The 12,689-nt window shown below is 44.2% G+C and overlaps 1 protein-coding gene across 34 annotated transcripts in view; it reads left to right on the top strand.

The window, feature by feature from the left end:
- Positions 1-12,689, top strand: part of DLG2 (discs large MAGUK scaffold protein 2) — a 901,255-nt gene that overhangs the window by 667,940 nt on the left and 220,626 nt on the right. The gene's annotated exons all lie outside the window — the stretch shown is intronic.

Raw genomic sequence — 12,689 nt, 5'->3', positions numbered from 1 at the left:
TCCATTTCACCACTGCAGTTGGCTGAAAAGCGGATTTGATGTTATGTGAAAGCTCCCTCTAGTGTAAAATGCCGTGATCCATTTCCTGCTGGTGCTGCATTAAAATGGCAAGCAAGTTGTCTCAGGGCCCACTGATGTTGGCACCATCTCTTATCATTCCTTACGCTAGGAGCCCAGGAGACTGCGAGACACCCTTATACATTTCCCACAATGCCCTGGGGGGTGGTCCATTGGGCACTCAAGGGCATCGTGGGAAATTTCAAATGGTGGCTTGTAACCTCTGCTGTTGATTAAGCCAAAAGGAAAGGCTGTGTTGTGGGCAGTGTGAACTCTCAGGACCATCCCAAAACTCAACAGAGGTCCTTGGAACAGTGGCACCTCACCTGGTCTACCTGAGAGGAAGAAAAAAGGGTGGGATTGTGCCCTGTTGGTCTCCACTGCCCAAAGCGGTGGAGGTGCCATTGTGGGCCGACACCACAGGCTGTGTGTAGCCTGCAGGTCAGGGGCTCCCCATCTAATATTATAGTTTCAGATTTGTATGGTGTGATTTTTTAAATAAAAAAATGCATTGCTTGTCTTTTTAATTTTTAAGCTATTATTTCGGAAACTTCCTGGTGTCTTTCCCACCATTAGGGTTTGCTAGAGTCAGTCGAGACTTTCCTGTCTGACTGGATTTTGTATGGTTGCTATTATTGTTTATTAAACTTACTCAGGCATGGGAAGTAATTGGTGGTTCCTCTGTAGTGCACATTTTAAAGGTGTATCCTTTTTGGGGTTGTGCTTTGTTCTTCAACTGTTCCCTGCCTCTTGCCCTCAGAAAAAGAGTCTAAAAATAGAAATGTATACGTTATTGGGGGCAGTGCTTTTTTTCTGGGAGGACGCAGGGGTACACATATGCCTAAACATTTTGTGAATCTAACGAGAGAAGAAACTAAAAAAATTAAGATTTTTAGTTTCTTCTCTAGCATGGTGAACCATCAGTTCCATTGCTACCCCCTGATGGCAGCCCCTTTTCCTGTCACTGTGTTTTCTGAGTCTCAGATGGAATCAGAGTACCCCTAAACATTTTTTTTAATAATATTTTTATTAAGATTTTTACATAAAAAGAAGAAACAACAGAAAAATACAAAAATACAAAACGACAAAAACAACAACACAAAAAAACAAATAAAAACAATTCCATTTTCATAATATTCCTTGCGTTTACTTATTTCCGAGACTTCCCCACACCTCCCCTCACTGTATTCCAGTTCATATATTTAATCAGCAAATCCCTTCCCTCTATCTTAACTTAATCTTTATCTTAATCTTAATATCTTACTATATCTTGGTCTTTTCTTAATATCTTAATATGTTAAGCCTTTTGATTTTACACCTTTTAACCTTCGAGTTTTCTATACTCCTTCACCACTTTGTCACTAATAACCTTTTACGCTCCATCCGATGTCATTCTAACATTCATTGATCTTATAATATTTCTGTAAATAGTCTTTAAATTTCTTCCAATCTTCTTCCACCGTCTCTTCTCCCTGGGCCCCTAAATATTTTTTTAGAAAGAAAAAAAAGCATTGATTGGGGGGTCCATCATATTGCACTCTCCAGTTGCTTTTATTTATTTTTAACAAAAATAATATACCACCAGATCATAACGAAACTTCTAAGTGGTTTACAAGAAATAATAAACATTATCTGTAAAAACAAGTAATTAAAAACAATTAAAACCAGCAGAAAACTAAACAGGTATTAAAGCAAATCAACACCAGCATGTCTGGATAGGCTTGCTTGCCTGAACAAAAATATTTTAAGCAAGCGCTGAAAAGAATATAGGGAATCATTGGAATCATTGTCGCTCCCAGCAGCTTAGAAGCAGGGATGTGTTGTTGCTCTTCTGGAAAAGTTTCCTTTTCTAAAATACATTGCTTCGGAAAATGTTCTCATGCCCTTGAGAGTGGTCCACCCTTTTCTCACAGTGCCCAACCTTATGCCCATGAGAGTAAGATAAAAGAGGAGCCAAATACAACAGGAAGTGAGGGCAGGGAAAGGGAAAAGAGGGGGTGTACTCAACAGCTCAAGGCAGAACTCATTGCACTGTGACACTTGAAGAAGAAGAAGAAGAAGAAGAAGAAGAAGAAGAAGAAGAGGAGTTTGGATTTGATATCCCACCTTTCACTCCCTTTTTAAGGCTAACAATCTCCTTTCCCTTCCTCCCCCACAACAAACACTCTGTGAGGTGAGTGGGGCTGAGAGACTTCAGAGAAGTGTGACTAGCCCAAGGTCACCCAGCAGCTGCATGTGGAGGAGCGGAGACGCGAACCCGGTTCCCCAGATTACGAGTCTATCGCTCTTAACCACTACACCACACTGGCTCTCAAGTCCATCATGAAGATTTATAAAAGGAGATCAAATTCAGCAGACAGCAACGACATGAGCAGTGTTGCCATTTCTGAAGCTTCTCAAAAGAGAGCCAGTTTTTTGTATTAGATGGTGTGTAAAACACAGGATCTGCTTATAAGCTGGCTGCAGATACCAGAAGCAGAAGCCCTGAAGGCTCTGGGAAATCTCGCTGGAGAAGTTCCCGTCAACCTAATCCTTTCCTAGTTGTCCTTCCTTTTGTTAGGGCTCCTGATGGTGGTGCTTTCTGTGTTTTGGATTTGCCCAAAGCCCTTTTTCATAAATGAGATTGCACAGAGCTTGCTGTGCACAGTGGACCCCTTCAGTTCCCAGAAGCTGTCCAGCCTGCCAGTTGGCTTCCAGCTACTAGGCCCCAGTCAGCTCATCCTTTCTCTGCTTGCTCCCTACCCCTGTCAGTTTATCCTGTCTGGGCCACATGTGTCAATTGTTGTCTCGCCTGCAGGCAGGGCTCTTGCTTTCTGAAGCATGAAGAACAAGGGAAAAGGTCACGTTTGTGCCAAAAATAGAACTGGAGAGAGGGAACCTTCGGGGTTCTCATCGGTTTCATCTTAGCTCATTGGTTTCTGCTGCTGCAAATAGGAGATAAGATGCCTTGTCTCTGTGGGTGCTTCCAGATGGGCATTTGTTGTGGGATCAGTGCTGCTCATGCAGGCAAGTGCGCAGCACTTTGGCATCAAAATGCCAGCCGGAATCCCCTTGTCTGAATTTACCCTTTCTGCAGAAAATCCCACAAAGTTGCCAGTGACCCATTAGCAACATCTGAACGGCCCATTTGCGGCATCGAGTACTGGTTCCAGCTGAATCCCAGAAAGGAAACCATAATGGCCAACTTTAGATTTGGGCAAACAGAGTGAGGCAGCCCCAGATCTCCCAGGGTTGCATCAATGCTGCCCAGAGTGATCTGGAGTTGTCAGAAAGTGTGTGTTTGGGGGGGGGGCAGCCTGGCAGTCAGGAGAGGGGACAGCCAGCCTGCAAATGTCTCTCTCTCCCAGCCAAATGTTTAATTTGGGTTTTAAAACCCCACTTCGCAAGGGATAATGGAAGAAAATGAATGCTTTTTATGTCCTACACAAGAAATCTCTGGGCCTATTTGTCTACAATTTGGTAGGCTTAATCTTCTCATTAAAGTAGAAGGGGAAATGCAGAATCTTCCTTTATGAAGAGCAGCTAAGGAACCAAGTCCATAGATTGCAAAGAGTAGCTGTGAAATGGATCAGTGGGTTTTTGTTTTTGTTTTAATATAGATATAAGTCAAATCTTGGTGCGTGTGCACATCTGTACTTATATGGACAGTACACCCTGTGTGACAAAGGTCATATACATCAAGGGATGGCATGAATGAGTGAATTGCATCTGAGTTGTCAAAGATAAAAAGAAGCAATGAACATGTTTGTGTGATCCAGTCATGTCCCTGTGGGGTCAGAGCCCGGGACGTAGTCCAAGCAAGCCAGTAATCAGAGTCCTGCAAAAGCCTAAGTAATCCAGCCTCCTGTTTTCTACAGTGGCCAACCAGATACCCCTGGGAAGCCTACAAGCAAAGTGTGAAGGTAATAGCCTTCCATTGCCCCAATGTTTATCCCCAGTGTTTTGTATTTATAGAAATGTTGGCTCTGATCCTGGAGGCAGCATATAGCAAGCGTATTGTGGGAATCATGGTAGCTGTAGTTTGTTAAGGGTGCTGAGATTTATTAGGAGTGCCTCTCCACAGCTGCAGTTCTGAGAGTGGTTTTCACAATCAATTCCTCTTCCCAATGAACTTTTTAGGAGAAGCCACGACTGTTTAAAGTGGTATCATAATGCTTTAAATGTATGGTGTGAATCTGGCTATAGTCGCATGTAATGGGGTGTCGCAGTGCGACCAACCTCTGAGAAATTGTTGGAGAAATTCCCCTCCCTCTGTAGAAATTCTGGCAAAGGGTCCCCCTCGCATTTCTCTTCCACCAACCAGGGAGCAGAATTTTAAGGGGCCAGTTGCACACGGTCTTGAATGCAACAGGCATCGTTAACGAGCTTTTGCAACAGTGGAGATGTCACTTCCCTATATGCCCCAGTGTGGAAAAGATATCACAATAAGACCTGAAAACGCTAAGGAACATCTTCTCCAGGAATTGCATAGCTCTGCAGGTTTCCAATTTAGTACAAGCAAGCAAACAAATGTTGTCTTCATGTCACTTCATGCTTATCTCTTGGCTCCGTTGCATCCAGTTGGCACCCTTGCCTAGAACTTAAAACTGCTCTTATGAGCATGGTTTGACAGGAGATAAGCCTGGCAGGAAGAGTGATGCCCGTCAGAGTAGCTTTAGTTCCTTCCAGTGCCAGCTGGGAATCTGGGTAATCAGAAGAGCATGCAGTCACTCCTGATACAGATATTTTGATTTGTGTGTTGCTTCCAGCATAGGGTCAGAATAAGTAAAAGATGGATAAGGAAAAGGTGAGACTTCTGAGCCGAATTTGTCTCACAAATTTTATCACATCCAAATTGCATGCACAACTGCTGTTACATTGGGGAACAGCTCTCCAGAACTAATGCTTCTGTTGTTGTTTAGTTGTTTAGTCGTGTCCAACTCAGCATGACCCCCTGGACCAGAGCACGCCAGGCTCTCCTGTCTTCCACTGCCTCCTGCAGTTTGGTCAAACTCATGCTGGTAGCTTCGAGAACACTGTCCAACCATCTCACCCTCTGTTGTCCCCTCTTACCCAACATCAGGGTCTTTTCCAGGGAGTCTTCTCTTCTCATGAGGTGGCCAAAGTATTGGAGCTTCAGCTTCAGGATCTGTCCTTCCAGTGAGCACTCAGGGCTGATTTCCTTAAGAATGGATAGGTTTTATCTTCTTGCAGTCCATGGGACTCTCAAGAGTCTCCTCCAGCACCATAATTCAAAAGCATCAATTCTTTGGCAATCAGCCTTCTTTATGATCCAGCTCTCACTTCCATACTTCCATACATCACTACTGGAACTAATGCTTCAGGGGGACATTATTATTATTATTATTATTATTATTATTATTATTATTATTATATCATCATCATCATCATCATTATAATATATTTTTATTAACAATTTCAACATACCAACTATCAAAACATATCATATCCATTCCCCCCCCCCTTCAAACCCTCCCTCCCCCCCCCCCCAGATCTGCCTCAGCTCTTCTCTCTGATTTCTCAGCACATATTATTCTCTGCATGGTATAAAATTGTACATATCCTTACGTTATCTATCTATCATGTTGTCAACCAATAAATTTGTGTATGTTTATTCAAACCCTGCCAAGGAGTCCAGTTCATTTTGTTGTCTTTTTATATAATTTGTAAAAAGCTTCCATTCTTCCTTAAAGCCACAGTTGTCCTTGTCCAGGAGTTTGTATGTCAATTTAGCCAGTTCTGCATAACTCATCAGTTTTTCTTGCCACCGTTCTTTCGTTGGGATTTCCTCATTCTTCCATCTTTGTGCTATCAAGACTCTTGCCGCTGTTGTAGCAGACATAAATAAATTCGTTATTTTTCTTCATAGAATCATAGAGTTGGAAGAGACCACAAGGGCCATCGAGTCCAACCCCCTGCCAAGCAGGAAACACCATCAGAGCACTCCTGACATATGGTTGTCAAGCCTCTGCTTAAAGACCTCCAAAGAAGGAGACTCCACCACACTCCTTGGCAGCAAATTCCACTGTTGAACAGCTCTTACTGTCAGGAAGTTCTTCCTAATGTTTAGGTGGAATCTTCTTTCTTGTAGTTTGGATTCATTGCTCCGTGTCCGCTTCTCTGGAGCAGCAGAAAACAACCTTTCTCCCTCCTCTATGTGACATCCTTATATATATTTGAACATGGCTATCATATCACCCCTTAACCTCCTCTTCTCCAGGCTAAACATGTCCAGCTCCCTTAGCTGTTCCTCATAAGGCATCGTTTCCAGGCCTTTGACCATTTTGGTTGCCCTCCTCTGGACACGTTCCAGTTTGTTAGTGTCCTTCTTGAACTGTGGTGCCCAGAACTGGACACAGTACTCCAGGTGAGGTCTGACCAGAGCAGAATACAGTGGCACTATTACTTCCCTTGATCTAGATGCTATACTCCTATTGATGCAGCCCAGAATTGCATTGGCTTTTTTAGCTGCCACGTCACACTGTTGGCTCATGTCAAGTTTGTGGTCAACCAAGACTCCTAGATCCTTTTCACATGTACTGCTCTCAAGACAGGTGTCACCCATCTTGTATTTGTGCCTCTCATTTTTTTTGCCCAAGTGCAATACTTTACATTTCTCCCTGTTAAAATTCATCTTGTTTGTTTTGGCCCAGTTCTCTAATCTGTCAAGATCGTTTTGAAGTGTGATCCTGTCCTATGGGGTGTTAGCCACCCCTCCCACCTGCCACCCTTCTTGGCAGGTCTTGTCCTAGGGCTAGGATGGGACTTAATTATTATTTTAACCCACCTTTCCTCCAAGCCGCTCAAGGCAACATATATGGCAGTAGGGGCATGTGTGAAAGGGCGGAGTCGACCCTGCAGACACAGGCATCAGTGCTGCTTACCTGGACAGCGGCTGCTGGGACACAGAAGCAGCAAGTCCCTGTAATCTTAGAATTGTAGAGTTGGAAGGGACCACGAGGGTCATCTAGTCCAACCCCGTGCAATGCAGGAATCCTTTGCCCAACGTGGACCTCGAACCCACAACCCTGATATTCAAAGTCTCATGCTGCATTGAGCCATTCAGTTGGATAGTTGGGGTTGCCACTGCCATGGTTTGAAACCATGGAAGAGGTTTGAGAAAAGCACCTCCACTTGGTACAAGACAACTTCCTAGGGTCCCGGGACAAAAGACACAAAGACTTCCGTGCTGTGGAGAAAAAGACCAGGCTTTCCACATCATCAACCGGAAGAAAATCACCATGGTTTTGGGAAAAGACACATTTTAGCTGTGTGGGTGAAGGCATTCTAAGGAGACCTTCATTTCATCAACTCATTGCAAAGTTGGTTGGCTGAACAGAAGGCAGAGCAGCATGTTCTTCTGGTTTTTTCCCTAAGGCTCAGAGCTCATCTTGGGCTCTTCATTAAACAGCACACATATTTCAAGAACAGATCTTGCGTCAATTGCTTCCTTCCTTCCCCCTTTCTTTTTGTAAAGTGACCTTTTCCCACATGCCCAATTTGAAAATACACCCCCCCAACTCAACACCCCTCCCCCAAAGCCTGTTCACTTCTCAATGTGGTTGACTTCTCTTTTTTGGGAATGGTCAGTCTATCTCTTCAGATTTCAATCATTCTCTCTCCCGCCCCCCCACTTTTCTGTAGAATGCAAGTGCACATTTTCTGTTTTGTCAGGGTGCCCTTGGCAGCAGACACCCATGACTAATTGAACATGGCGATTGTCTGATTCTTTGCTTAGCTGCATTGCGTGGTTTGATTAGAAACGTCTCATTTTATGTAGAAAGACTGTGCCCACTTCCAAATGCCGTTACTAATGCAATCCTGTAGAGCCCCTGATTGTCGTCTTGCGGCGTTCTATTCTATTTAAGGCATTGCACAGAGCGTGGGGCGTTCGTTGGATCTCCCTCCTGAGTTAGGGATGAGCAGATGTCCCATGTTCCATTTCGTTGTTATTGTTCCGAGGGTTGACTGTGCTCCACACTCTGCCTGCCTCCCAATTTAATCTGGAGAGTTTTCTCAAATTAATTTCGGTACTGGCATGCTCATGGTTTGCTGGAGTTTTCTATTCACGTTGCTGCTCCCCTCACTTCAAAGTTTCCAATCTGTACAGGTGCGTATGTGCACTGATTAAAATAGCACATAAAAAAGGTAAAGGGACCCCTGACCATTAGGTCCAGTTGCAGATGACTCTGGGGTTGCGACACTCATCTCGTTTTACTGGCCGAAGGAGCCGGCGTACAGCTTCTGGGTCATGTGGCCAGCATGACTAAGCCACTTCTGGTGAACCAGAGCAGCACACTGAAACACTGTTTACCTTCCCACTGGAGTGGTACCTATTTATCTACTTGTACTTTGACGTGCTTTCGAACTGCTAGGTTGGCAGGAGCAGGGACCGAGCAACGGGAGCTCACCCCGTCGCGGGGATTCGAACCACCGACCTTCTGATTGGCAAGTCCTAGGCTCTGTGGTTTAACCCACAGTGCCACCCATGTCCCTGCTCCTGCCAACCTAGCAGTTCAAAAGCACAAAGTGCAAGTAGATAAACAGGTACCGCACCGGCGGGATTGGCAAGTCCTACCTAGTCCTACCTAGGCTCTGTGGTTTAACCCACAGCGCCACCCGTGTCCCTGCCCTCCAACAATTCTCCGATGAAAATAGGAATGTCCTAAGGAAAAGTGAGACATTCTGGGATCAATCAGAAGCCGGGACAGGTTCTGTAAATCCAGGATGTCCCTGGAAGATAGGGACACTTGGAGCATCTGAGTTTGCCTATGCGGAGAAGTCCTTTCTTCCTTCTGTCCTGAATCTTTCACCATTCAACTTCATGGGGTGTCCCTGAGTTCAAGGAGAGAATGGGAACCTCTCTGTTCACTTTATTCACCGCATGCATAATTCTATGCAGGAATATTGGAGCCATCATGCAGTAGGATCACAATTCCCTCTTGATTGTTTTTCATCAATATTACATATATGCACCAGTGCACATAGCAAGGAGGCGTAAACTGAAAATTGTGCATGCTCAGCAGATTCAGAGAGAAATTCAGAGAGGGAGGGTTTCATATGCAAGCCCTGTGATGAAATCGGGATACTCCTAGCAATAGAAATGTGACAACTATGGTTTCTACCAGACCTTGCCAAAAACAAGAGTTTGGCAGGCCCTGCTTAAGTAAAACACATGTTGAAAGTGTAGCTGGGTGAGATTTGTGGTGGGCGGAATTCCAGTGTGGCAGAGTGGTTAAAGAGTTGGACTAGGACCTGGAAGATCACGATTCACAACTCTTCTCGGTCACAGAACATACTCTGTGACCTGGGGCCTAACCTACCTCATAGGATTGGTGTGAGGATAAAATGAGGAGGGGGAGAACCACATATGCCACTTGGATCTCCTTGATGGCAAAGTGGGATATAATGCAAAATGTCATCATCACCACCTTTGCATGACTATTTGTGGAAGAGGGGGAATATTCCCTAAGATACGGCTGCTTTCTTGGTGTCAGTGGTGGGAAGCCAGCAGAGAAGTTATTGGTCCTGGGGTCCTCGTTGAAGGTTTCCCAAAGGCACCTGGTTGGCTGTTGTGAGAACAGGATGCTAGACTAGTGTGGTGTAGTGGTTAAGAGCACTAGACTTGTAATCTGGTGAACCGGGTTCGTGTCTCCGCTCCTCCACATGCAGCTGCTGGGTGACCTTGGGCCAGTCACACTTCTTTGAAGTCTCTCAGCCCCACTCACCTCACAGAGTGTTTGTTGGGGGGGAGGAAGGGAAAGGAGAATGTTAGCCGCTTTGAGACTTCTTCGGGTAGTGATAAAGTGAGATATCAAATCCAAACTCTTCTTCTACTAGATGGGCCATTGCCCTGTTCCAGCATGCTTTTCTTATGTTCTTACTCTTTTAATTAATCACCCACCCTTCACCCTAAAGTCCCAGGGTGGGTTACAACAATTACAACACATTAAAAATGGTTTGAAGCAACTTACAATCTCAAAACTTAGGGGATGTCCTAAAAAAAAAATGCAATTCAGCTGTCGAAAGACAGGATAAAGAGGTGTGTCTTCAGCATTCGCTGAAAGCTGTATAACATAGGTTCCAGTTTCACTTCTGTGAGGAACAAGTTCTACAACTTAGGGACTGACACACAGAAGACACACACACACACACACACACACAGCTGCTGAGGGCAGTGGAACAACCAAGAGGGCCCCCCATCTGCCAATGTTAATACCCAAGGGTGTCCTAAGGGAAGGAGGTGGTCTTTCAGATATTTGGGGTCTGAGTCATTTAGAGCTTTAAACCATATGAGCACCTTGAACTGGGCCCAGAAACAAACTGGCAACCAGAGTTGAGTTGTTGGAGTGACAGAGTGCAAATCCCAAGTGGAAGAGGGCTAGTCCTAACGGACCTAGTCTTGGGGAGCGGGGAAATTGGCATTCTGAGCCCCACTCCCCCAGATGAAATCTTGGATTGTCTCTGTTTGAACCTCAGTACAATGAAGATCCACCAGGTTTAAATCTAATCTAATGCAATCATACACCTCACTCAAGTCTTTAAACGTCTGCTTTGCATGGCTTATGTGACCATAAATTTCAAATGCAGGCATATAGGTTCACTTTTATTCATCTTTCCAGGGCAAATGATTCCCTCACTCCCTTGACTGAGTATGCAGCGTGAACTTAATAGGAAAAGAGACAGCTGCCATCGGTCTAGTGACCTGGAATAAATTGCAGTTTCCTACACTTTGATTTTGTTTCATTTCCCATTGGAGTTTACCTGCTAATGCTCCAGTGCAGAGAGTATAAGCACAGAGCCAGAAAAATGCAGAGGAATAAATTCTGTAGGAGAATAGTGTGTGTGTATAACATTTCCCTTAATCAGACAAGTTTTATCTAGGCCAGCACTCAGCCTTTGTCATGGCCAGCCAAATGCCACAGGACTTTATTTAGTTTTGTTTCCTTAATGTTTTAAGTGTTAGAATTCCTGCTCTATGATTGCAGTCATGGGATTTTTGTCTATCACATGACGGTATATGTTTTAACTCCACAGAGTGGGAAGTGACGGAGACAGGATGTTTGTGTTACTGTGTTCCGTGAAGTGGGACTATTGTCCTTTGTCTTTTTTCTCTTTGCTGTCTGATGCTAGAGAGAGAGGGAGCCATGTTGCAGTGCTCCGTGTGTGTTTATATGTAAATAAAGTAGATTAGCCAAAATGCTGAGTTGCTGAGGTCTGTTATGCATGATGCACAAACTCTGCGGATCCCTAACTGTGCCGGTGTCGGTTGGTATCGGTCACTGTGATGTTCGGGCAGAAGAAAGGTTGTAAGCATGACGCTCCCGAATGAAAGACCAGGAAGGAGAGAACATGCCAGTCGGACATGTGTCTCTGTCAGGGTCCTATGTGGCATGGAGAGAATGGAAAGAGAAAATCGTAACGATTGAAGTTCCTCTACTCATCTCCCAGCATGGAAAGCAACGTTTTCAGAGCATCAGAGAGTAATCCCCGTTCTCCCTCTCTCTTCCCAGAGAGAATGTGATAACTAAGATTTATGGCTTGTCTATCATTAATCACCACATAATTATCTCTGCTGATGAACAGTCAACAAGAGATGTCTACTCCGCTATCTTCCTCCCTGGAAGTCCCAGTTGTCCATTAGTTCCAGTGTTATGAAAGGAAGAAAAACTTTTCTCTTTCCATTCTCTCCATGCCACATATAATTATATAAACTTCTATCATGTCTCTTTCTTACTTACCTTTTCTCTAAACTATTTTTTAAAAAAATTTAATACACAAGAGCCCTTCTGCCCTTTAACTCAGTAGGTGGTGGAAGCTATTGATTTTTCGTGGGCAGAGTTGATTTAGGCCCAGTGATAGAGGAAGAGTGAAAAGGTGCCCATCTAATCCAATCAGCAGAATGCTTCACAGCTTTCCAAAGGAACTCATGGAAGTCCCACACTTATTTATTGTTTTTCAAAGAGTGATCGGTATTTTGCTCCTTCAAAAGCATGTGCCATATAAGAGACGCTCAAGGTTAGGGGGTCACCTCCCAGAAGACCGCAGCTTTGTCAACAGGTTTGGCGTTATCAGTTAAATGTTTGCTTGCTGGAATATTGCCTGCCAACTTCTTATGAGGATGTCATGATGCTCCTTTCCTTTTGGACAGAAATTGATTCCTATGGTTATCAATTTAGAAGGAATAAATGACACTCAGCAGAAATATAGAGGCTGGCTCCTTCTCATGCTGAACAATCTCTATCATTCCGCCCTGTCAACTTCAGTTTAGATAGCATGCCTGGACATGTATTCATTTCTTCCTTGGACAGTTTCTTTCCTATGATTGTTAAATTGGTTTTGGCTCCAATCACAATGTTTAGGGCCCCTCCTTCACATTTCGTTCTGACCCTGGTATCATTGCAATGTATTATTGATTGATGGATGGATGGATGGATTGATTGATTGATTGATTGATTGATTGGATTCCCTACCCACCCTTCACCAGGGGTGCGTTCCTACAGTTTAAAAATATAATATTAAAAACAGTGAAAAGAAATTACAGTCAAGATTATAGGGTGAACTCGTGTGTGTGTGTGTGTGTGTGTGTTACAGGTGGGTAGCCGTGTTGGTCTGCTGTAGTCGAAACAAAA

This window comes from Podarcis tiliguerta (genome assembly GCF_965153285.1).
Source record: "Podarcis tiliguerta genome assembly, chromosome: 4".
NCBI lineage: Eukaryota > Metazoa > Chordata > Lepidosauria > Squamata > Lacertidae > Podarcis > Podarcis tiliguerta.
Note: the sequence above shows the minus strand (reverse complement) of the source record. Positions and strands in the feature narration are given on the sequence as shown.